The sequence below is a fragment of the Lynx canadensis genome, chromosome A1 (assembly GCF_007474595.2).
Source record: "Lynx canadensis isolate LIC74 chromosome A1, mLynCan4.pri.v2, whole genome shotgun sequence".
NCBI lineage: Eukaryota > Metazoa > Chordata > Mammalia > Carnivora > Felidae > Lynx > Lynx canadensis.
In genome coordinates this window covers 207,338,476-207,366,296 of record NC_044303.2, presented here as the reverse complement: position 1 = coordinate 207,366,296, position 27,821 = coordinate 207,338,476, and the positions used below count along the sequence as shown (strand labels likewise).

The 27,821-nt window shown below is 39.4% G+C and overlaps 1 pseudogene; it reads left to right on the top strand.

Moving 5' to 3' along the window:
• Window positions 1-20,377: 20,377 nt before the first annotated feature.
• LOC116738212 lies at window positions 20,378-27,461 on the top strand (annotated as a pseudogene).
• The last annotated feature ends 360 nt before the right edge of the window (window positions 27,462-27,821 follow it).

The window sequence follows — 27,821 nt, the reverse complement described above, 5'->3', positions numbered from 1 at the left end:
CCAGAAGATTCTAATCAAGGAAAGATAATTCAGTCAAGTAATTGCTACAGTTTTTTCAACTTTAGATCTCTTAGACTGTATCTATAAATTGTACATTTGGTCAACTACTCATTAACCAATTTAGTCAACTATTGTATCTTTTACCCTGAGTATTGTTCACAAGTGTCAGAAATAGTAAAATCCATGGGATTTAGTACCACTGTTGTTAGTAGTGCCTCCTAAAGCATATTCAAAATTGGCCCACATGCTTTTAGGTAGGTACTTAAAAAGCTGGCTCTTCTATTTGTACAGGCAAATGATCAAATGACATGCAAAGGGAAGTTGGGTAAACATTTAAATATGCAAGATGTGACAGTCCGGTCTCTGAGCAAGCCTCAAGAAAAAAAAATTACTAAAAATAGACCAAGGAAGCAAACAAAAGAATTGTTATGGAAACATATTTGAATCACCAAAAGCAAATTAAAGATTCCTCCTATTTGCCAAACATTACCAGTCAGACACTACTACATATTACAGGCCTGTGCAAATCAAACATCCTAAAACAATAGTATGTGGAACGTAGTACCATGGTTGACCTCCAAGACAGTGCAAAACACTGAATAATAGGAAATCCCCCACTCGCAGTTGATTATGAAGTTCTTTACCTGAAGAATCTAATCTTCAATCCATCTTAAATTCTATTTAACAAATACTTACTAAGCACCTGCCAAGTTTGAAGCACCTGAATTCAAGGATGAATGAAATTTTAATATATTACCCAGCTGAGAATTTAAGAAAGTCCAGACCCAGTCTGTTTTGAAAACATTGGGTAGATAAGGAAATGAGAATAAAAGCACCCATGTTTAGGTGGGGTAGAAGTCACACAGCCCTCACCACTAAGCAAAAGCTAAATGTATAATTATGCAGAGTTGATTTCAGGAGAAAAACAAACAGGAAATGAAAACATTATTCTAGCAGACTAAGTTTCAGCAGTTGGATAGGAAATGCAAGCAATAATTTTATCATAGCTAAATAGGAAATATATGATCAAGGAAAGGTAAACACCTATCCAGAACCAATGATATAAGCATACAGAATGTGAGGGGAAGAATAAACAGTGCCCTGAGTCTAAAGAATATTGAGGCATCCAATGAGGAAACCAGTCATGCTATTATCATAGATGATACTCTCCTGCATAGGCATTAGGACATCTAAGTAATAAAGCATCTTTGTCCCCACCCCATTTCTTACTCCAACAGACCACACCCAGCCAGGGCCAACACAATATACACAAGGATTAGGTGAGACTTGGCAAATGTCAACTAATATAGACTAACAAAATGTCTTGGGTCATTCTAGCCTTCTGAAAATCAAATAAGTAAATGTTGCCTGTTTAGCTCTGGAAAACTGAAGGAATGGGGAGTATTTGGCAATGCAACTTACTTTCCCTAGCTGCAAATAAGAGATCTGGAAGGTTTCTTCAGATTTTAGAGCACTGGACATCTTAAATAATTAACATTTCTTAAATAAGCCCCCACAAAACCAAGTTAGATCTATACACATTTATTTGCTTGCATGTTTCCCCAGTTCTTCTCTTGAAGGAGACTGCATATATTGTGGTTAGGAGCATAAGCTCTAAAGTTAGTCTGGGTCAGAATCAGGCCCACCACTGTTGGCTATGTGATCTCAGAAGAGTTAATATTGTTTACCCTCCATTTCCTATCTGTAAAAGACAAAAGATAGCAGGATCCTACTACTACGGATTGTTGTGGGGCTTAAAAAAGGCTACCATATGGTAAGATTTCAATAACTCTGTCCGTGATTAGCATATGGTATTCATAGCAAAGGGGAATGCAGTGCCAGTGGCCATCCCTGGCTTGAAGAGAGAGCAGGCAGCATAGTGTTTTTAATATCGTATTGTCCTTCCTACTGGGCTCCTTCTTAAATGAATTCAAGTATTGATATGTATCTGTATTTAGTTCATCTATTCTAGATGGCCCATAGTGGTCCTGTGGGGTCTCTCTGAACATCCCCTCTCACCTGTGGTGATACTCACCTCTAGAAGGATTATGCCTCTATTTCCCTCATTAGGTTAGGCTCTAAGTAAGTTAGTTTCCATTCTAGCACTTCTTTTGACATCCAAGAAAAGCAGATTCCACACTGAGCCCTGACCTCCAACATCATCCAGCAGGAAAACGGACAGTGGATGTGTTCAGGGCACTGCCCTCTGCAGCCTGGTTAAGGGAGCAAAGTGCAGCACTTAAATGCAGAAAATGACTTTGAGAATGGTTCCAAGAACAGTGAAAGCTTCTAGACCTAAGGGGCCCTGCTGGCCATGGTTGACTCACTAGTGTGTGGACAATAAACTGTCCCGGAATCCATAGGGGAGAATCCTTAGCAGGGGCTTTAATGATTCCTTGACGTATGCTAGGAATGCACATACTAAGTTCAATGTATGATAATTAATTAGATCTTCGAATTATCAAGCCAAAGAGAATGCTCAAAGTAAAAACAAACCTAAAAAAAAAAAAGTCTTTTTCAGTGAGAAAAAACAATAACAGGAAGCAGAGTCATCTTTCCTGACCTCTTGGGTACCTTTTATCAGGATCTTTAATCTATACGGCTTAGAGTCCCATACACCATGATTTTGAAACTTTGTACCAGGTTTGCATAAAGATCCCCAGGACTGTTACTGTAGCTTGAATTACTGGTATGTAGATTACAGAAATTGAAGCCATCAAATCTTGGGTTTCTCTAAACCAAGACTGTAGCATCATGAAAATACACAGTTTTGGTGGAATTGGTCCAACTGCCCTCTTCTCTGAGGCCTTCTTCTTGGGCCCTCCATGCAGAAGGCTGAGGGATCATTTGATGCTCTATGAATCTACTTTGTTTCTTCTATAGCTCAACTTTTCCACTTTTAGCCCCAGTAATGCTAGAAGTTATACAGCATATCATGCCCAAAAGAGAAGTGACTTGAAGCAAACACTTTAACAAATGGGCATCTTTTAAAAATCTGGCTTTCTTTTAGAAACTGCCACAGTAAGAGTTAAAATAAAGCACATGAGGCACCTGAGTGGCTCAGTCAGTTAAGTATCCGACTTCGGCTCAGGTCATACTCTCACAGTTTGTGAGTTTGAGCCTCATGTCGGGCTCTGTGCTGACAGCTCAGAGCCTGCTTTGGATTCTCTCTCTCCCTCTCTCTCTGCCCCTCCCCTGCTCATGCTCTCTCTCAAAAATAAACTTAAAAAAAAAACTAAAAAAAAAAAGTACAGATATGAACACCTAAATACCATAAAATACGCTCCAATATTAGCAGTGTGTCTGCCATTATAACAAGACAAATGTCCAGTGATGAGGCAAAGGCTAACTGAAGTGACCAGGTTCCAAATGGAGACAGACATGTTTACTTTCAGCTACTTCTCCCTAAAAAGAAAAAAATACATATTCCAAAGAGTTATGTGCTCTTTCAGTAACAACACTATGCATCCAATTTCTCTGAAGGCTCTTGTTATATGCTAATAAGAGAACTATCTGCATGTTGTCTGTGGATAACCAAAGCCAAGGAGAACACATACCTACTTAGGAAAGACAGCCAGGTAATGTGAAAAGCAAAGCTACTCTCCGGAGCAGCTGGAAACACTCATGCTGAAAGATGGCCATCTTGCTATTGTGGTTGTTCTCAAAACTCTCAGGCCATAAAATCACCTGGGAATATTGTGAAAGCTGTGTATTCCCAGAGCCTTACCCCCCTGAGGATACTTAAGGAGTAAGGCCCAGGAAATTGTATTTAGAACAAGTATTCCAGGAATATCAGAGATATGTGACTAAAGGGTTGAAAATAGAGTCCACAGGCAAGGGCCAAAGATGTGAGTTATTTAGAAAAACTGAAACAGGATTTCATTTTTTTTCAAGCACTGTATACGAAGATTATAGATATACATGTATAGATAAGGAAAAATTTTTTATTTCTACTAAACTGGACAACTTCAAATTGCAACACAGACATATAGATAAGACAGGCTAACTGAACGTTATGTTACTTGGCTAATTAGAGTCAAGAATGGAAATTATAGATATTTCTTCTGGAAGGATTGTAAGAATAAAGTATCAGGATTTCTTTCAGAATATTTTTAAGAACAGGACTTTGTAAAAACAGGGAAAACAAATAGACTGCCTGAAAAGATTTATCATCTGATCCCATCATGATTTTATGAGAGGAAAGGGCATCTTTTCCAAGGAATCTTGATGTTACTGTAGAACTGCTGTCACATGTTGGCCACATGTCCCCAACACTGCTTCCATCTATTTGTCCTGATTTTGCCAATCATTGTTTATGCTCCCACACAGGTAAACAAGATATGAAAGAATCAATGCCAAATTAGTTTTGAACAAATTGAATTATTGTTTAACTAGATACTACCTGCGGGGGGGGGGGGGGGGGTTTTAGAGACACTCCTGCTGTTTTTAAACTCAGCATAAGAGAAACCCTAAATCTCCTATCTCTTCTTCCAGGAAACAAATGCAACCCATACATGTAAAAGGAGTAGGGGGAGGAGAAGGAAGAGGAGGAGGGCTAGGAGGAGGACAAGAAAGAATAGGACAAAGAGGACTAGAAGAAGGAGGAGAAGGAGGAGGAGGAAGCAGAAGACGAGGAGGATAAGGAAAAGGAGAAGGGCTAGGAGAAGGAGGAGGAGAAGATGAAAAGGAGGAGGGGGAAAGAGGAGGAGAAGGACCTTCTGTGTAAGTGAACCACATTTTCCCATGTAATTGGCATGACTTCTGTGCAAGAATGAATAATAACTTTGCAAGGGAACCATAAAAATATATTCGTTTTCCTCTGTCATGTAGAAAATGTAAAAATTACATTAGTTCTGTGCATTGTAGGATATTTAGTAGCATCCCTGAGTTCTACCCACTTGATGCCATAAACACGACCCATTCCCAGTTGTGACAATCAAAATATCTCCAGATATTGTCCCTGGAGGATAAAATCATCCATGGTTAAGAACCACAGTACTAGAGCAATAATCAATCAAGGTAATCTCAACCTGCTTCCAACTGCTGAACATAATTATAGTGCAACATAACTAGAATGTGCCTGTTCCTAGAATGCTCTAATTAGCATTTCTGGGTCTCTTCCTCTGTCCTGGTATCAGCAGTATTCATGAGTAGGGCACACATGACCAGGAGAAAATCACTGCAGATTGTAACCCACTATGGGAACTCCAAAGAGAGAAAAAAAACGGATACAGCCAGGGTGTTCCCAGCTACCTATAGCTTCCGCAACTGAAAGTTGCCACAGAAGGGGACCAGAGTCATGGCTCTGCCACTATCTGCCCCTTATTTGGACTGACCTTCCTCTGCACCTAGGCTTGAATGTACATGAAGGTGATGTAAAGTAATGTTTGTTTTGGTTGTCACTTTGGTGACCTGGTGCTTTCAAGTCATGGACTTTGGAGTCACAATAATAGCATTCAGACCCTAGTTCTGCCTTTTACTATCTGGTGATCTTCAACAAATTACTTTATCTCTTCAAGTCTCAGTTCCCTCATCTGTAAAATGTGAGTAATAAAATCAACTCCACCAGGTGTGGTAAGGATGAAATGCATTAATGTATGTAAACAAAGGTCCAACATGAGCACTCACTGAATTCTAACTTTTTTTGTAGTCACTTTTGTTGTTGCTTTTTCTATTACTGAAATCATTGACGACATCATCATCATCATCATCATCACCACCACCATACCAATGGATCCTAATGTTCTTAGACTCCAATGAGTTCAGGAATTCCAGGCCAAGGACCGCTGCTTCAGCCCACTTCCCCTTTTCTCTTTGACAGCTAAGAAATATCTATAATTTCGTAACTTAACCCCAATGAGTGAATTCATAGTAAAGTGGTATCATCCTTGTTGCCAACCCAATCACCATTACCAATTTTACAAATACCTTTTCAAGGGTGACTTCTATGTCTTAAATTGAAACCATAATCCTAACAATCAGGATTTAGGCATTACAACAGATTGAGGCCAAAACTGCGGGGTTAGAAGGACCTGTTAATTGATCTTCAGTTACAACACCTTGGAAGAAGCCACCCAAGAATAAGCAGAATCAGCTTCTTCAGTGCCTCCACCTTCAGTTAATGCTGTGAAAAGAGGGTGAAAGCTGGCACTGGAAGAGAAAATGTGGCTAGCGACAACATGTAACTACGAACTTTCAGTTTCAATATCCCTTTCATCCTTCACCCTTGACTACTTGCCAGATAGACTATGTACTTCTCACAGCCTGAAAAAGCTATGGCCCTCTTCTCTTCCCAGAGAAATCTGACCATACTTCAAAGATCAAATCAAGAGTACCCCTCCATGAAACTTTCCCTGACAGCTCAAAGTTGGAGGCAATCACTCATAGAACTGTAGAGCAAGAAGAAACCTTCTCTAATTTTAGAGTTTGAATAAATCCCATGGTTTAAAGATATAATCAAAAGGCTTTTGGTAGAAAAAGAAACCACCAGTTCCCACTATCCACATTCCACTTGGAATTATGAATTGCTTTCCTCGGTGTTTCAGTTTTTTTTTTTTTTTTTCATCTGCATATATTTGTCTCAGGACCTGCATTCACAGGAACCCAAGAAAAGCTATCTCATAATATTTATGCTTGTGAGGACGTAAGGAAATAATCAGACCCACACAGTGTGATAGGATCATGCTTTTTCACAGCCTTTGAAAGGTAATTGAACAGGCTGTCAACATTTTAAAAGTGCAGACTCTTTGAATCAGATAATCCTCTTCTCAGACTCCCTCCTCACAGAGATGATACAAATACGAGGTATTGTCTGTAGAATACTATATAATGGAGAAATATTGGAGATATCTGTTAATATTTCTGTCAAGATTTCTGTCAATAGGATAATAATTAAGTTACAGAGTAAGCATTCCATAAAACATGATGAAGCTATTAAAAAAGCATGAGTTTGAGCTATATCTACTACTAAGATGTTTATGATATACTAATGTATCAAATTTAAAAGACATATTGTATTGTGTTGTATCTCTTATTTTTCTCTCTTTCTGGAAATACACACACACACACACACACACACACACACCTCAAACTAGTAGCATGGTTACCACTGGGGAGGGAGATGACTTAGGGGTAGAAGTGGTGGTCAAGGTGGTACAGAAGGGTTATGAAGGGAAATGCCTCTGTGTTTTTTTTATGAGTGCATATTCCCCTCAAAGTTGGAAAAGAAAAGAAATGCAATGTATTTGCAAATAAACATCTGAAACATTCTTTATCACTTTAATTTTTCTTCCACTCCACAATCAGTCTCAGCAGCAGGAGAACTCAGGATTTTAGTTGCATGTTCTCTTTCTATCTGACACATGCAAGCATAAAAGGTGTGTTGTAACCAAATTTAAGCACCTAAGTGATCTAAAAAGTAATTAATAAGAAAATTATCTGTTGACACTATTGTCTTATTTATTTTTATTTTTATTTATTTATTTTTAATTTTTAAAATTTACATCCAAATTAGTTAGCATATAGTGCAACAATGATTTCAGGAGTAGATTCCTTAGTGCCCCTTACCCATTTACCCATCTCCCCTCCCACAACCCCTCCAGTAACCCTCAGCTTGTTCTCCATATTTATGAGTCTCTTCTGTTTTGTTCCCCTCCCTGTTTTCATATTCTTTTTGTTTCCCTTCCCTTATGTTCATCTGTTTTGTCTCTTAAAGTCTTCATATGAGTGTAGTCACATGACTTTTGTCTTTCTCTGACTAATTTCACTTAGCATAATACCCTCCAGTTCCATCCACATAGTTGCAAATGGCAAGATTTCATTCTTTTTGGTTGCCGACTAATCCTCCATTGTATATACATATATCACATCTTTATCCATTCATCCACGGATGGACATTTGGGGTCTTTCCATACTTTGGCTATTGTTGATAGTTCTGCTAGAAACATGGGGGTGCATGTGTCCCTTCAAAACAGCACACCTGTATCCCTTGGTAAATGCCTAGTAGTGCAATTATTGGGTCATAGGGTAGTTCTCTTTTTAGTTTTTTGAGAAACCTCCATACTGTTTTCCAGAGTGGCTGCACCAGCTTGCACGGCCACCAACAATGCAAAAGAGATCCTCTTTCTCTGCATCCTCACCAACACCTGTTGTTGCCCGAGTTGTTAATGTTAGCCATTCTGACAGGTATAAGGTGGTATCTCATTGTGGTTTTGATTTGTGTTTCCTTGATGATGAGTGATGTTGAGCATTTTTTCATGTGTCGGTTGTCCATCTGGATGTCTTCTTTGGAGAAGTGTCTACTCATGTCTTTTGCCCATTTCTTCACTGGACTAATTGTTTTTTGGGTGTTGAGTTTGATAAGTTCTTTATAGATTTTGGATACTAACCCTTTATCTGACATGTCATTTGCAAATATCTTCTCCCATTCTGTCGGTTGCCTTTTAGTTTTGCTGATTGTTTTCTTCACTGTGCAGAAGCTTTTTATTTTGATGAGGTTCTGATAGTTCATTTTTGCTTTTATTTCCCTTGCCTCTGGAGACATGTTGAGTAAGAAATTTCTGCGGGCAAGATCAAAGAGGTTTTTGCCTACTTTCTCCTCAAAGATTTTGATGGTTTCCTGTCTTATATTGACATCTTTCATCCATTTTGAGTTTATTTTTGTGTATGGTGTCAGAAAGTGGTCCAGGTTCATTCTTCTGCATGTCGCTGTCCAGTTTTCCCAGCACCACGTGCTGAAGAGACTGTCTTTATTCCATTGGATATTCTTTCCTGCTCTGTCAAAGATGAGATAGCCATAGGTTTGTGGGTCCATTTCTGGGTTCTCTATTCTGTTCCATTGATCTGAGTGTCTGTTCTTGTACCATACTGTCTTGATGATTACAGCTTTGTAGTATAGCTTGAAGTCTGGGATTGTGATGCCTCCTGCTTTGGTTTTCTTTTTCAAGATCGCTTTGGCTATTCAGGGTCTTTTCTAATTCCATACAAATTTTAGGATTATTTGTTCTAGCTCTGTGAAGAATGCCGGTGTTATTTTGATAGGGATTACATTGAACATGCAGATTGCTTTGGGTAGTATCGACATTTTAACAATATTAGTTCTTCCTATCCAGGAGCATGGAATCTTTTTCCATTTTTTTGTGTCTTCTTCAATTTCTTTCATAAATTTCTATAGTTTTCAGCGTACAGATTTTTCACCTCACTCCTAGGTATTTTATGGTTTTTTGTGCAACTGTAAATGGAATCGATTCCTTGATTTCTCTTTCTGTTGCTTCACTGTTGGTGTATAGGAAGGAATGCAACCGATTTCTGTGCGTTGATGACACTATTGTCTTATATATGATTGTTTGCTGTTTTAAGATGAGAGAAGCCACATGGACAGAAAATATATTTCAAACATACATGGTTTTCACAAGCAAACTAAGGAAAATCATAATATAGGGGCAAACAGGAAATTAAAATCAACTATAAACATATACCTACGCCAGCTTTTTGTTTTGTTTTGTTTTGTTTCTTTATTCAGGAAATTAAATGATGCTAAATGACAAAGATTTGCAGTCTCTCAAGTGTTTGTGAGGAAGATAATGGCGAAGATATTTCTATCACTGGGATTTAGTATTTTTTATTAATGCCATGAAAACCTAACAGGAAGACCAAACTCATTGTGGCCCATGCTTTTTTTGTCTCTGGAATTTGCTTTCCATAGAATTCTATGATTGTGGGTGGGTTTGGGAGATTATATGCAAGCTAGTTACAGTGAATCCCATAATGTAATAAGAAAGAAAGAGGATTGGTGGTGAAAAACAAGGCCCTGCTTGGGTGTGTGATTATGAACAAAGAATCCTAAGCTTTAACTTTCAGTAAACTGGGAATAATTATATTAAGTGGTAAGATTACTCTGAGAATTAAAGAAGAAAATATATACCAAAGCACTTGGTCTAGGTAAGACTACTTACGTGTTGATTTTTGTCATTATTCCATTTGTATTTTCTTAAACTTTTGTATTGGGCTGCCTTATAGCATGATGATCAAAAGATGTAAAAGACTTGAGCAATACATCATTTCTGTAAAATTATTCCTAATCACCTACAGCATGATCAACATGGGTGGCAGGTATCTATGGAAACTCAGGAGGAACAAATAAACTGGCATTGACACTCAATAGCAAATAATGTCTATCAAATCTGCTTGGTTAATGATACAGAGTCCATTCATTCCACTAGTATTTTCTGAGTATGAACTATGCTTCATGCAGTCTGTGGACAGACTGTATTGAGTAAAACAGGGCTCCCACCCTAACAACTTGGAATCTAGTACAGATGAAAAACATTGGAAAAAAAATTCATAATTCTAAGTATGCAGCAGTTTTTTTAGGAGACAATGCCAGGAATCACTGTGAGGGAGTGGGGAAGTGAGACATGAAAAGGAGGAAACCAATAAAGAGTAAGACTAACCAGCTACCTTTATGGTAGAGTGGTCAACTATCCCAGGTTATGTGGAATTGAGAAGGTTCTCACAACACAGGGCTTTCCAAACTAAAATTGGGACAGTCACAAAAAATCTGGAAGGAGTTAGTCACCTTATTCTATGGGAAAACTACAGTCAATCATTCTGGAGACCTTCAGAGAGGATGCAGGGAACACAATTTAGAATTATCTCAAAGAGGGGCACCTGAGTGACTCAGTTGGTCAAGCATCCGACTCTTGATTTCAGCTCAGGTCATGATCCCAGGGTCGTGGGATCAAGCTCTGCACCAGGCTCTGCGCTGAGCATGGTGCCTGCTTGGAATTTTCTCTCTCTCCCTCTGCCCCTCCCCCTGCTTGCTCACTTACTCTCGCTCTCACGCACTCTCTCTTTAAAAGAAAAAAAGAAAAAATTATCTCAAAGAAAAGCAAGGGAGTATTTCTCCCTCAATGGTTTAACCCTCAATGGTTGAGGGAGGGTCACTTCAAAGCATTATCTTTCATTTACTCTCCATCTGTCCTGTGCATGCTGCTATATCCAGAGAATGCTCTCCAACAAAGACACAAGAAAATATTGGCATGTCTAAGAAGTGTCTGCAGGCAATCTCTGGGGTCAGCCAAAGGGATATGGGTAGGGCACAGACACCATCTGACACATGATTATTTTTCTTCCATCTCGTAAGCAAAAGGATGATTTCAATGTTACTTTCATTTGGATCCTCTAGTTAACAGAGAGTTTAGACCTAACTTAATATTTGCATCCTTTTCTGAATATTTAAAGACAGTTTTAGGGTAGGTTATTTTCTTGAACTCCATAATAAAACACAATTAAAAACTTTCACTCAATTTACCTAGAAATATGTGCATATTTTGTGGTGGGAGTAGCAGGGGGAGCAAAGTAAACCCTTTCATGTGAACTGAAGGTGAGAAGTCATCATTTGGTCATAGTGTTCCCAGTGCCATGATCCTTGTTCTACTTCCCTCAACCTTTAAAGCAGAATTGAGGTCCTTGAGTTTTGTGTGTCACATTTTTTAGGTTCCCACTGAGTTGAATTATGGTCATGATTCCTATCTGTCTCTCCTCCAAGACTCTCTTCACATACCCATTTCCTCTCTGGTATATTTGAAAATATATCACTCCTCACTCTCCATAAGCCTATGAACTGTTGTGGGAATGCACTGCCTCTATTTCACTTCTCCTGTGACCACTGCTGTACATTTCTATTTTTTCAAGTCTCACTCACTGCAGCCTATTTTGAATTGGATTCTAGCTCACTCATGGGGAAATTGGGGATGTTTAATGAGAAGTCATGATTGAAATGTAACACTCAAATCTCTTGTGTAACTTAAAACCCATGACATTGTTTAGCTTAAAACCTACAGTTTGGGGAACTCACTGTATCATAATAAGAACATGAGCTTTGCACATTCAGAATATAACTAAATTATAAATTTAAACTTTAGATCATGTCACTTCATTGATTAAACTCTCAAACATTTCTGCAACCACCTAAGACCTACTGCTATTAATCTTACCTAGTTTTATGCATTCCGTTTCACTGTGTTTCTCAGCACATATGTGATGGCCCTTTACCAAAGCCATCCTCTGATCATGATTAAAAGCTGACAGTACCTTAGAATGATGATCTTTTGATGATTTTATTACTGAGCAGAAAGTAATCTATATAGTTCCTATTTCATAAACAAATTGCTTAGACTTTTCTGGCTAACCTTCTGTCTCAAAAACTTGTCCTTCAAAGAGTGAACCAGCCTTCATTTTACAAATATGGCAAATGAGCTAACAAGACAGTAAGTGACCTACTTGAAGTCACACAACTTGTGATCGAGACTAGAAGACCTCTTCCTATGCTGCTTGTCTTTCATCAATGTCATCCTTCTTATTATTTCTCTGGAAAGAAAAGAATACCTCAGACAGCTGTCTTCCCATTCATCCAGGTGACTCAGATCTCTGTGCCCCACCCTTCAACCATTCCATTTCAGACATGGTAGGACTACCTTCTTTGTAAAACCTTCCGAGCACTGACCTCCACAGGCATGGCATGAATTCCAGTAACACTTACAGCCTCTTCCAGAGGCTGTTCTCTGGTACTCACAGCATCCTATCTAGATAGTTATTCACATCTTCTTAAATAATGTACCTGTCTGCCTAACTCAAAGTCAAGACCCTTGAGGGCACACTACAAATTTGGACAATTCTTTGCATTCCCCACCACACCTAAATGCCTGACACTATGCATATGGTAGATGTTTCACAAATATTAAAGAAGATGCTAATGATAACAATTCCATATGTAATTATACGCATAAAATATATATGTTATACATAATATATATGTACATATACACATTTAGTTTTAATTTTTTAATCTTGAGAATCAAATTATATTTAGTACTGAAAAATCAGTAAGACATATCGGCTCCCAAATACAGGACTGCCTGTAGAGAACAAAGCAGATTTCAACAAGTGTGTCCACCTGAAATAAGGCAGGGAAGTTATTTCTTGTATTTTGTTGTGAATTGTTTTTGTGTTTGTTAAAGCAATCACATAGAACTAAAGAGAAGAATTTGCATTTAGAGAGCTCACAATTTTAGTAGACTCCTGATGTGAAATGCTGTATTGAATTTATTTCCCCAAAGAGGGCAAGGGTCAAGTCAAATTCTGCAACATTTGGAAAACTGATGAAATACAAAGGCAACTTCTGTTGCAGAGTTGAGGGCCAAAGGATTACTAGACACAGAATGACACTTCTATGTGTCAATGAACGACAGGGCCAGAGAAAGTCAACTCACATTTTTATCTTGCCACTGCTTTGGCAACGTGTTAGGAGTTTGGTATTCTGCCCAAATTTCTCCTTTAAGGTATATGTGGAGAAGACAGGGTTAAGAAATAGGACTTAAGGGGTAAAATGTATAAAAAGGAGAAACTTTAGCTAAACAAAAGACAGAGGGTTTTTTTGTTGTTGTTGGATTGTTTATTTGTTTGTTTTGACCATCAGGTCTTTAAAGCTAAGCCATGGTTTTACATTTCTACTACACTAAAACAGGTGTGAATTGCCACATGGAATTGGGAATTTTGTAGGCAAAGGAGGAAACACGTTAGGAGAAGAGTAGTATTACTAAATAGACAAGGTACCTTAAATGCTCCAAACTGGGTTTTATCCAAAGCAAAAGGTTTTGAGTTGCCACTTGGTAGACTGGTACAAAGTGAACAAAAATTTGCATATCTGAGTGTGCACAAAATTCCCAAAGTAAAAATTTTAGCTTGGAATTGTAATCCAAGTCTTCTATTTCCCTAAGGAAAGGTTAATGATAAGAGCCCACTGTTTCACAAGGGCTCAGGAGTGGTGGCTTTTGGACAGAACACTGCTAGCAGGACACTGGAGTCACTTTATTCAGCATGCCTCTAGTCCTCAAACTGTCTGTCATCAAAAGGCTAGACATTCGGGCCTTTCAAGCTCAAAATTACCATTCTGAGGGGTGCCTGGGTGGCTCAGTCGGTTAAGCCTCCAACTTCGGCTCAGGTCATGATCTCTTGGTTTGTGAGCTTGAGCCCCGTGTCGGGCTCTGTGCTGACACCTCAGAGCCTGGAGCCTGCTTCGGATTCTGTCTCCTTCGCTCTCTGCCCCTCCCCCATTTGTGCTCTGTCTCTCTGTGCCTCTCAAAAATAAGATAAATGTAAAAAAAATCTTTTTTAATAAAAACAACTATCATTCTGAAAATAGCCACCAAAAATTAATAAACGTAAAAAACTATGCCAAACTATAAAACATGACACCACAGAAAGATATGGACACTAACACTGATACCCATTCTATCCGTTTGCAGCAAAGAGGTAAGAAGAACAAAAAGGCCAGGAACTGTCACAGACACTCTTGATCTTCATGGTTCTGTGTGTGATGTTAGAGAAAGAGAAAAAATAGAAAAGTTCACATTTGTGAGACTGTAAACGTGTACATACACATATAGTTAACGAGGTAGTATAAAGTGAGGAAATCTAATTTCCCTACTTGGATAGAGTGGATGGGGGTTGGCAAAATTCCTGGCAAAATTCCATGGAAAAAAAAGTGCTAAACTTTCCAGTATTCCTTATGGAAAGTGGTGTTAGAAAAAGAAATGGTCTAAGGCATAATCTGCCTTTCTCTACAAGGAAGATCTCAGGACATCGGGGTCAATATGAGACTTTGCATGGATAATACTCCTGTATTCAGCTTCAGACTTTTTTTCAGAAGCTAGTAGAGCATAAAACATAATTTTTATTATATATATATAATATGAAACTTGAAAGCTAAGTATGGCACAATGGCAAGGAAATGTATTTAATCTTATCTTCATACCTGTACTTCAAAAAGAAAAGAAACTATTCCAGCCAGTTGTCCTGCACCAAAATCACATTGTCCTTCCCCAGAACCAGACACCAAGTTTTAAAAGCCAAAAAGCTGTCACTGACCTTAGACCCAAAAAAGAGCCCACTAGGCTGAACACAAGTTGGCTAAACTATGTTTATATTCTTGGATCAGGTTTATTATAAGTTAAACCCTGTATTTTATAATAAATTATCTCATGCATTTTATTATGAATTATACCATGTGGCTACTGATCAGATCTGGGACAGGCATTTCCATAAGCAAAAAAAAAAAAAGTTGTTTTATGTTAACCTTTCTGAACAGCTGAGTCAAGACCAAGCCCAGGTTACCTGCTGTGATTCAAGGAAATGCAAAACTAAAATGTGACAGAACAGTTCACTAACAAAGGTCAACCTTTGAACCTTGTGCTTTGGGTGTTCAGAAGTCACTGATTAGAATGCAAATACCCTTGTGAGATTTTTCATCTTAGGTCTTATCAGCAGACAGCAAAGCTGTCTGGTATCTGTATTCAGATAGCCCTTTAATTAAGCCCTAAAGTATAACTTATATATGTTTTTATAATTTCCTTGTTGGTTTAAATATTTTATATTTGAAAAAGTTATCTGGGATATTACTTGGAAGACTTGCTTAACCTTATAAAGTTGAATCCTTATGGTCACTGAATTTTAGGAAGGATCCATGGTCAGGCATATATAAAATATCCGATTTAAGTACACTTATATTGGCCAACACCAGGATGTGCTCTATAAATGGAATTATTTTGAATTAAGAGTTAATGTTAACATTCCCAAATGTTTTAAGTGTTTGATGTAATTTGCAAAAAAAAAAAATGTTTATTTTCAACATTTCTTTAAATTTAAAATAAAGCTTACATTCATGGCCACCAGCGGACAGCACAGCTCATTGAATGACTGCAACCCAAATTTAATACAGAGGTGGTGGTTTGGGATGGTGAGTAGAGACCACAAGAAACCAAAGAGAATCAAGGGCAATATTTTCCTCTGAACACTCAATCTAATCCAATGTTGAGACCTCACAAGTGCAAATTCCAAAAATAAAAAAGAACAATCAAGAATATAATCAGGCTACCTGAAGAAAGACAGATACAGACATCAGGATCCTGAAAAAAAGGTGGGAAGGGTTGGGGAGTGGGATAGTCATGGACAAAGGAAATCTGGCTCAGGAGAGAGATAAAAAAGCACCAAGATATAAAGTGATGAATAGAAACAGGAGAAAAACACTAATTTGGATTCGGGGCACAAGGGATGTTGCCAGCAACCAGCCTTCAACTGTTAGGTCTCTTCCATTCCTTGACCCAAGCTTGCTGTTAATTGCTTGCTCAGCCAGTCTCCTCCACTGGGTTTTGACAATCTCAGGGAATATCTGGTTTCTGCTTTCATTGACACCAGTATGGGCTTAATAAAATACCTGTGTCTGGCCTGTCATTAGCATGTGCTCAAAAAATATTCATTGGTGTTTTTCTTCCTCTTAACTTCAAAATAAGAACCAAGGATCAAATATATTTTCCTATTAATATTAGAATGAATATATGCATACTAAAATTCCAAAAATGTTTTCGAACAGTAGAGGGTGAGGCTATAACTCAAAAGTTTTACAGATGTCTTTGAGGACTGAGCTCTTAAAACCACCTTGTCAATGAACCTTGAAGAACCAGAAGTTTGCAAAGAACTCCTTATGATGCGAACATGCTTCTGATTAGCCCCAAAACCACATACACCCCAGGGGAGAAATTCTTGCTCTCCAGAGCCTTCTTCCCACATCCAAAGAGCTTTAACTATTATTCTTTGAGGCAACTTATGGTCAGTGTGCCACTGGAAAGCTTCTCTTCAAATCTGTGCAGCACGCTACTATGTCAAACTCTGAAGTGCTGCATGTGCTAAAATAAGTCACAGATGACTGACCAGATTAGGGGAAAAAATACTGTGGGCGGGCAACCAGAGACGAAATTGGCAAGAAAGGATGTCAGAGGGGATTTCCAGAGTCTCTACACTGAAGGATAGTGATAGTGAGTTAGTGAGGAGAACCCACCGGTGGCAGGAACTCTAATACTTTTGAGGGAAAAGGACCTTAAGGACTATAAAAAAGAAATGTCAAGAAGGTAACCTACAATTATCAATTCTGCCCTAGGGAAACAAGGGAGAGAAAGTGTTTCATAGAAAACTGCTTCACAACAAACACCAGAACGATCCTCCTGGCAAGGTCTTACCACAGATAATTTTCATGGCTATAACTTCACAGATATTTAAATTTCCATTATACTACAAAGTATTTTTCTAAGGTTTGCACTATCTCTATAATATCTGATAATAATGGAACAGGCTTCACTTTCAGCCAATAGAAGGACTCGTCACTAGGACATGAATTACTCTGAGCCCAGACAAGCCACAAAAAGTACAGCCTCAAACGAATGTTCAAGACTCTCAAAATACACACACACACACACACACACACACACACACACACACAACACCAACAATGACAAAGACCAGAACCACAGACCAGTTTCCTTAATTTCGAGTTATGGCTTGTCATGAAGCGTTCCCTGTCTTCCAGATCTGTGCCACAGAGAAAAGGAAAAGATGTGTATGATTCTAGTTTTATCACCAAGAGGAGCCCTTTCTGTTCTCTGTGTGAAAACTTCAAGGGTTTGTCATTGCCCACAGAAAATGTACTATCAAGCCCCACAACCTTATGTGACTTTTTAAGGAAGAAGGAAGTTGCTAGTGCCTGTCGTGCACAGCGGCAACATGCTCAGGTTCTCGGTGCAAACCACAGCACTCGGTTTGCTAAGAGTCCCACCACCAGAGGAAATGTGCAAAGAGACTCCCAGCCATCAGCTACCAAAGGGGAAAACAAATATCTCACATGGCACATAGAGAAAGCAACTGCTCTGGGGGTGGGGCACAGGGGTGGAGGGGTTGCCTAGAGCTTCCAGAAAAAGAATGAACAGGTAGCACCCCAGACCCAGGGCAGAGGGAATTCTCCTTCAGCAAGTGAACCCACAAAAGGCTATAACCTTGCTGATCTCACAGGTCAAAAACATACAGCAGATGGATTGCTCTCATAGAGAAATAAAACTGTTTGAAATGCCTTCTAACTCCATAAAATTTTGATGTATGTAAATATTTATATCTTGCATGTTTATCATATGCATTTTTGCATGTTATAAGCAACAGGATTTTCTCTCAAAAACTCTAGTGCAAGCCAAGCAAATCCTCCCTTACTAACATTGTTCACCCCCATATACAGTCATATACAGAAGACATCATTTTGAATGGTTACATCCCTCTGATTTCTAATCTTTGAGTCAGAGAATTAGCCTAAACAAAGTCATCTTTAGAGAACCAGACCTTATTTCTTTAGAGCAAAAAGGAGCAGCACCCTAGCAATACGGTGCACAGATGGAAGATGGCAGAGAGGAGAAAAAACAGGCTCTGAACTGACATTATCTTGGCTTGCTACTGATTTCTATCAGTGAGAGGCAGCACTGATTTTTTCTTTCCAGTGAATTGAGGGGTGGGGAGGGGGAGGAAGAAAGGAATGGAGGGAGGGAGAGAGGGAAAAGAATGAAAGAACGAAGAACAAAAGAAAGAACAAAAGAAGGAAAGAAGGAAAGAAGGAAAGAAAGAAAGAAAGAAAGAAAGAAAGAAAGAAAGAAAGAAAGAAAGAAAGGAAGGAAGGAGAAGGGAGGGTGGGAGGGAGGAAGGAAGAAACTAGCATATCTTCTAAACTATATTATGTAAGATATCATTAAGTATATAGGAGTACAGCTTAGGACTTCACTCCCAAGCAGCTGGAGTCCATACTGAACCTGCAGACATTCTAGCTCTTATCGTAAGTATTTTAGGAGGTGGGTGAACTATTTTGGGACTGAATCACTTTCCTAAGAACATTCAGTGTACATCAACCAATCCCTCATAGCTCTGCATCACCTGGCTGGTGAGATGGTCTTCTCCTTGCCTAGACAACTGACAGTTTTAGAGCTTGTAGATAAGAGCTTAAAAGACAGCTGAAAAAAGATCATGTGTTAGGAGGACTAGGGGTACAACTAGGACTGGCTGTACTCAACTGGAATTAATAAAGTTAAAAACCAAACTAGAAGCAGCCTATGGCAGATTAAGAAGGGCCAGAAATTCTTTGATACTCTTTCCTTCAAGAGATGGGGTCTCTTTCCCTTCCCCTTCAATCTGGGCTGGCTGGCAACTGCTTGATGAATAGAATGTGGCAGGAATGACACTCTGTGAGCACCAGGCCCTGACTCTAAGAGAACTGGCAGTTTTCACTTCAGTCTCTAGAAGTGCTGAGCTGCCATGTTAGAAGTCTAACTCCTCAGTGGAGAGGTCCTGGGAAGACATGAAGATGGAAAGCAGCCCAGCAGAGCCCCCTCCTTACAGCCATAACCATCCTGTGACCCATCGGAGTCTATTTTGGATTTCTTCTCTACATCCAGGCACGAGTCTGCAAAGCTTAGATGATTTACCAGGGAGGAGCTCTGGGGGAGCATCAAAGACTCAGAGGAAGGGCAAGTCAGCCTAGGAGGGAAGGAAATGTAGAGTTGGAGTTGGAAGGCACATGAGCCAAGGCAGCCTGAGGTTGCATGACTGTTAAGCAAAAAGCACTCAAATAGCAGAAGTGGGACTCTGGGGGGAAAGACAGAGTGCCAATATTCAAGAAAAATCTCCCTGCTTTGTAAACACTGAGTGTCCTTAGGTAAAGCTCCTCTTGGAACATACTTAAGACACCTGGAGCCTGGCAAATTGGAAGTACAGAGATAAACAAAGAAGTGAATTTAAGAAGACATTCTTGCTGTTGAATGGCTATTTGTTTATTTTCATCAGGTGGCTGCTCACTTTTCCTCCAATTGTGCCATATTCCACTTTATGCTCAAATAAGCTCATTTTGGCAAGAGAGTTGCTAAAGGTTCCATGCTTTGCATACTAAAGTTTTGTTTTTGTTTTGTTTTTATACAGAGACTTCAAAACTATTGAGGGGCGCTGGGGTGGCTCAGTCAGTCAAACACTTGACTCTTGATTTCGACTCAGGTCATGATCTTACGGTTCATGAGTTCAAGCCCTGCATCGGGCTCTGCGATGACAATGTGGAGCCTGCTTGGGATTCTTTCTCTCTCCATCTCTCTCTGCCCCTCCCCAGCTTGTGCATGCACACATGCACTCTCTCTCTCAAAACTTAAAAAAAAAAAAAAACTATTGAAAAATCTAAGCAGTGGTTCTCCAGAGGAAGTCTGTTGTCAGCCTCCCTGCCACCAGCACCCCTCCACCCAGTCCCCATAGAGAGACAAGAGAGCTACCTGTATTGGGAGAAAAAAAAGAAGTCAAAGACACAAAAATTTCTACCCTTTGTAGTCAACAATAATGTATCTTCTAATGCATATCCTTCCTGCCTCCTGCCCATGCTCTTGGTGGCAAAAAAGGTGTGCACTCTATGCCCAGGATGGCAGATGTGACCTATATTTTCATGTTCTGATGCTCTTTGTGGCTTCCTCTTCCCCCCATGGGGCCCATGATGCCTCTGTTCAAAGCACTTTTTCCAATAGCTTATGGCTTTGTGTCAGGCAAGTCCCTAACTGTTTCGATCATCCTGTCCATGCAGTCACCCAAACAACAGGAATTAGGTAAGCACATAAACCAACCTAAGAGAAGTCTAGTCTGCTTTGGAGAACAAATGGAAAGTCCTGTAATGATGTACAGGCAGTGTTTTGTGTGATTAAAATAATATCAACTAGATGACTAATGACTTGTGGGTTTCTTCTCATTTAGGAGGTCACATGATTCCTCTCTTGGGTCCAAATCTACCACTTCCACTTAGCTTAACTTACAAAAACAAAGGTCTCCAACACTCAACTGTATCATTTTTTTTAAGCTAGACTCTGTAATATCTCCCTCACTCTGCAAACCATGCTATTTTTCACTTAATGCTTTAGCTCTTACTGGTAAGATAAAATAAAAGTTTAAAAATGCGGATGAGGGGCACCTGGGTGACTCAGTCAGTTAAGCATCCAACTACTGATTTCGGCTCAGGTCATGATCTCGTGGTCATAAGTTTGAACCCCGCAGTGGGCTCAGTGCTGGGTGTAGAGCCTGCTTAAGATTCTCTCTCTCTCTCCCTCTGCCTCTGCCCCTCTCCCGCTCGCTCTCTCAAAAAAAAAAAAAAAAAAATGGATGAAATTTTGCTTTTATTATTAGTCCTGTTTTGTTACAATGAGCCTGATTTTGACCCTGTGGACACATAACCTGTTTAGATAATAGCGGTGTTTATGTTCATAATACCTTCCCCAAACACACTGACAGCACAAATTTGAAAACTAGAAAGAAAGAAGGAAGAAAGTAAGGAGAGAGTGAGGGGAAGGAGGGACAGAGGAAAGGTAGGTATATTTGGTTCATGTTTCTACCTCTTTTACCTAGGATTCCAACTCTACACGTATTCCTTCCTACCTGCCCTTCTATGCTTGAGCTGGTAAAGGACTTGGCTTGTCCTCCTACTAAGAGAAAAGTCCTTAGTACCTTCTTTCTCTAAAAACATTAGGACAAACTCAATGAAGTCAGCGCACAGAAGGTGAGGAGTTCTCAGCCAATAAGACTCTTTCAGACCTTCCAGATATGATATGGTCTCTCCATCTTCATTCTGCCAACCAGCTCACAGTTTCTCTACCAGCATCTGCCAGAATCTGCAACTGCCAAGAACAGGAGCAGGCAGCTTTCCGTTTTAGTCAGACATCCAGTCTTGGATGACGGAGCCCTACATCCTAGAACATGTTCCTTCCCTCTAATTGCCTTACTCTTTAGGAAGCTGTGGTAGGCAGAATAAAGATCTCCCCAGAACATCCATGCTCATGTCCACACCCTACTCCCTAGATCCTGTGAATATGTTGGGTTACATGGCAAAGAGGCATTTAAGGTTACAGGTGGAATTAAAGTTGCTAATGAGCTCACCTTTAAAAAGGAAAATCACCCTCCATTATCTGAGTGGGCCCAACATAATCAGAAAGGTTCCTAAAAGTGGAAGAGAGGTATAGAAGAGGAAATCAGAGTGATATAATGTGAAAACAACTCAACCTGCCATTACTGGCTTTGAAAATGGAGAGAGTTGCAAGCCAAGGTACATGGACCTGGAAAGCTGGAAAAACAAAGAAGAAGATTCTCCCCTAGAACCTCCACAAAGGAACACAGCATTGCTGACACTTTGATTTTAGATCAGTGAGGTCTGCATCAGACTTCCAATGCACAGAGTTGTAAGATTATAGACTATGTTGTTTCAAGCCACTAAGTATGTGGTAACTTATTACAGCAGCAATAGAAAACCAGTACAGAAACCATTAGTACAAAGCAAGTCTACCCTACTTGGGTAGCCATCCTGCACTCATTCTAGATTCTCAGGTTGAAGCCCAGGCACACAGTTCATCCCACTTGAACATGGGGTTCTAGTCCTCCCAATGTACCCTTCCTGGAGGTTGACATGGGACCACATCTACACTGCCTATTCCCTCTAGACTTAACTGACCTCTAAAGTTCCCCTCATAATTCTAATGATGCTTATGCAAATTGTTACACTGATCAGCCTGCGGAACATCCTTGTAGATGTGCAAAATGGGCTCAACTTTTCATTCATTCATTGAAGAAATACTTATTGTTGAGCCAAATGATCCCTAAATTTTCTGTAGACTCTTAAGACTCTAAAGAGAAGACTCTAAGACTCTACTCATATAACTGAAAAGATAATAGCTATTACTTCTGAGAGCAAATGTTCAAGCAAATACTGAAGTAAATGCCTTTGCTATTACTTTTATTTTTCTCTCATGTTGGCCTTCTCTAGAAATCTTAGGAAGCGTAGATCAAAAAGCTCTAAGTGGCATGTAGGTCATTGCTTTGCCTTTGTAGATACTCATCTTAATATAAAAAGCCCCTTATTTGGTTGAAAGGTAAATGAGTTTCCCAGAGAACCAGCCCTTCATCAGTGGCATAGTGCAGCAGTGGAGGCCCAGACCCCACTTCGGAATGCTCAAGTTCAGAACAACCTGGGATCTGTTTCTCACAAGCTATAGAAGGGGACAAGCTAATTCACTTCTCACTACCTCTGTTTCCCATTTACAAGATGAGTAAAATAATAATATCTACTTTGTAGGATACTTGTCAGGTTAACTCATTAATACATACAAGATGCTTAGAGCACTGCCTGGCATAGGGCCATCCATCACTGTCACACTTTGTTACTCCTTTGGTTCTCTCACTGTCAGGGTTTTGGAAATCCTAATAACTTCTGGCCTTGCCAAAGGCCATGGTTTTCCAAAAAGAAATACAATGGTGTACTTATTCCCAATAGCCATCCAAATATAAAATCCATGTTCGGAAAACTTCTCAATGCTTCTTTTAAGCTGCTAAACTCCCCTTAATTAAGGTTTAAAATAAGTTCCTCCAAAAGTTTCAAAGCATAGGTCACTCATAATTACCTCTCCTAAGTTATTTTACAAAATTCCCAAGGGGAGAAATTCCTCGAAGTATATAAGGCAGTCTATCAGTGTTTAACAAACGGGGATGTATTTTAAAATGTAAATTCTCAGTCCTCATTTGAGATTTAATAAATTGGAATGGAGGCCCATAAATCTGAATATTAATAAAAATATTATATATGGTATATTGTTCTTATGCAAACAAAGTTTAAGAAACATTGCCTTAGCAATCTTTAATTTAGAAGCTACCCTCATTTTATTATGCTAGATAATTCTGCAGGTAAAGACAACTCTGGAAAAAGGCGAGGCTTAACTGGCTTCTATACCATTCTCTTGTAAGATTTTTTAAAAATAAATCACCCATCTGCTTTCTCAAGGAAGGGAAACAGAAAGACCTCGCATACTGGAAAGTGACTTATTAACAGAGAAAAGCATTATTACCTCATAGCTCAGACACCACTGGATGAATGAGTGTTAAGAACACAATTACACGTGGTTTTCACAGTAGACACTGCATTATGAGAATCTAGATTCTAATATTAGAGTGTCTGAAATGCACTCATTTGTGATAATAATACTGAAAATGCAAGTTGTAGTTGAATGCATTCCTTATTAATTTTCCTTCAGCACATGATATAATTAACTGACAATCGTCAGCTCTTAAAACAAAAGGAACATTGCCTCAGCATGTTTGTTGTGAAATAAAAGGGTGACGTGTCAAAAATGTGCTAGGAACAGAGGAGTTGACATCATTCACAGCGTGGTGATGAGCTTTCCTTACATACCTCCAAAAAAGGAAAAGAAAACTCATGTTTTGGAAAACAATGCCAAGTTTTAACACTTTTCATCTTTATTGTTGTTTTTTTTACGGTGATAATTAATGTTCAACCTCAAATATTAAAGGAAAGTATTTGGGGGCACGTGGTTTCATGTGGCTAAGTTTTCACTTTTGGAAAGCGTGAGTGGGAGCCCACCTGCGGCAGCACCCTCTGCTTTCCTCCTTTCAAAGACGTCCAGACTCCTCTCTAGCCTCTGAGGTTAATGCCCAGAAAACTGCATTTTTAACTATCATAACTGGTGATTCCTGCACCCATTAAATTTGAGAACTACTTCTTTGAGAACATATAATGGAATTGAAACTTAGTGATGTATGTTTTCCTTATTTTTGAAGTACTTTAAAATTATCATAATAGTAAACTAATAAACAGAAATTCAGAAAATTAACATGAGATATAATCAAGTCTAAGACTGTGATAAGAATCAATAAATATTTCCCAAATAAATGACTAGAAATAACTAATAACATGAGTAAATATAATTGAGCCAAGGAGTTATGAATTCTTTGACTTTACCAGTATCAAAAAGATAAATTATTTAGGCTCCTAAATGTCCATCAACTGATGAATGGATAAAGAAATTGTGGTTTATATACACAATGGAATACTATGTGGCAATGAGAAAAAATGAAATATGGCCCTTTGTAGCAACGTGGATGGAACTGGAGAGTGTAATGCTAAGTGAAATAAGCCATACAGAGAAAGACAGATACCATATGGTTTCACTCTTATGTGGATCCTGAGAAACTTAACAGGAACCCATGGGGGAGGGGAAGGAAAAAAAAAAAAAGAGGTTAGAGTGGGAGAGAGCCAAAGCATAAGAGACTGTTAAAAACTGAGAACAAACTGAGGGTTGATGGGGGGTGGGAGGGAGGGGAGGGTGGGTGATGGGTATTGAGGAGGGCACCTTTTGGGATGAGCACTGGGTGTTGTATGGAAACCAATTTGTCAATAAATTTCATAAAAAAAAATAAATAAATAAATAAAAAAAAAGATAAATTATTAAAGCTTTATCATCTGTATTAAACTTGTATTCACAGTCCAAAGTAACCTACGAACTTATGTGTCTCAATAATATTCTTCATTTTTTTCTCACTTGTTGGGGGAGGGGAGGATTATTATGTATTCACCAGAAGCAAAAATAAAATGTAAATCACACCAACAAACCTTTGCAATTTTTTTTGTTGTCACATCTTTGTTTTGACTTTTTAGATTTTTCTCGAGGCAAGTGATATTAGCATCCATCTACTTGAGCTCTTCATGGGGCTGCTTGTCTATGGTCAGGGGTGAGTCACTGGCCCCATAACTCATGAGTCCAGTTTACTGGTCATGCAGGTAGGAATCCCCTGACTAGCAACTGCTCCCACAACACTGGTTTGTCCTAATCTGTTTGAGAAATGACACTTGCTTCCACCTAATGCCAACAGCAGTGCTCTAAGCATCACAGCCTCTAGCACCCAAAAGATGAAATGGGATATCTACCAAGTCACCCAACTGTATGGATTATGTCCTTACATTATCGCTGTCTTACTTAAAATTATACAGAAATATTTTCAAATTATAGAAAATTTATAACATAGAAAAAAATTACTCATTTTGACATTACCCCATACACTTATCACAATCACATATGAATCTATTTGTAATTATCTTTTCTCACTTAAAAAATAAGTCATATTTTTCATATTTATATTTAAATAGTTGTATAATGTTCTCTCAAATGGACAAACCACAGTTTACCTAAACTATCCTTATTGTTGGGCACTTACATTGTTTCTAAAGTCTTACTATCAGGGCACCTGGGTGGCTCAGTTGGTTAAGCACCCAACTCTGGGTTTTAGCTCAGGTCATGATCTCATGAGTTCAAGACCCACACTGGGCTCCATGCTGACAGTGCAGAGCCTGCTTTGGAATCAATCTCTCTCTCTCTCTCTCTCTCTCTCTCTCTGCCCCTCCCCTACTTGTCCTGTCTCTCTCTCTCTATCTCAAAATAAATAAACTTAAAAAAAAAAATTTAAGTCTTGCTAGCATAAATCATGTTTCGATGAATATTTGTGGTGTTTTCTGTATTTTGAATTATTACCTTAGGACAGATTCCCAGTTCTGAGATTAATAAAGCAAAAGTATATTATTTTTATTGATTTTTGGAAAAGGTGTAACAGTTTTAAGAGCCCCAACAAAGGTATTATTAGTTTACTTTTTCACAGTATCCTTGTCAAAACTGGATGTACTTCTTTGTTTTTGCTAATTAAATAAAAAGCAGTCCCTTTGCCGATAACTGTGCTCTGCAGCCCTTTGTTGTTTTTCATCCAACTATATTTACAGTAAAGCTCCTTGAAAACTAGAACTAGGAAAAGCTGCAAATGAGCAGAATCTCAATAAAAGAACTGGTATCCAAAACAATTACAACCGGCCAGTGAAGAAGGCTGGGAACATACCAGAATAACTGCAGAAAGAGGGAGATGCAGACTGTGGAGACAGAGTGAGTTCAGTGCCTGGAGTTCTGCAAGGGCCAAGTGGCCACGGGGCTGGGGGCTGGAAAGAAAGGCAGAGAACCAACAGTTGTCGAGCTACCATGTGAACTAACATGGACCAGCAACCACACTAGATACTTCGTAGACAATACGTGATTTCATCCAGGCAACAGTGCTGCACCCTACTGTGCTGGGTTAAATAGCATCCCTCCAAAACTTCTTGTCCACCCAGAAGTTCAGAACGTGACCTTGTTTGCAAATAGCGTCTTTGCAGATGTAATTAGTTAAGATCAGGCCATACTGGCTCTCTCCTCCGGGCTACCAACAGGCCATCCAGACTGAGGAAGACCCGGAAACTTCGGGGCCACGTAAGCCATGGACACGGCTGCGTCAGCAAGCACCGGAAGCACCCAGGAGGCCGGGGTCATGCCGGTGGCATGCGTCCCCACAGGGTCAACTTTGACAAATACCAGCCAGGTTACTTCAGAAAAGCTGGTGTGAGGCATTACCACATAAAAAGGAACCAGGGCTTCTGCCCAACTGTCATCCTCAATAAACTGCGGACCTTGGTCAGTGAGCAGTCACAGGAAAAGGCTGCCAAAAACAAGACGTGAGCTGTTCCTATCAGCGATGCGGTGCGATCGGGCTACGACAAAGTTTTGGGAAAGGGAAACTCCCCAAACAGCCTGTCACAGAGAAGGCCAAATTCTTCAGTAGAAGAGCTGAGGAGAAGATTAAGGGTGTGGGAGGAGTCTGTGTCCTGGTAGCCTGAAGCCACATGAAGGGAGGTTCATTAAATACTGACAAGTGCTTAAAAAAATAAATAAATAAATAAAATCAGGCCATACTGGATTAGAGTGAACCCCAAATCCAATGACTAATGTCCTTATGGAAAGGCCACGTGAAGACACGGACACAGACCAACACACTTCGGGAAAAACATGTGACAATACAGACAGAGACAACAGTGATGCTGCTGTATGCCAGGGAAACCCAAGGACTGCCAGCAACCGCCAGAAGTTGTGAGGAAGCAAGGAAGGATCTTTCCCTAGAGCCTTCAAAGACAGCATGGTCCCCCAAAACACCTTGGTTTGGACTTCTGGCTCCCAGAATTGTGAGACAATCCATTTCTTTGGTTTTATGGCATGAAGTTTATGATAATTTGTTATGGCAGCCATAGG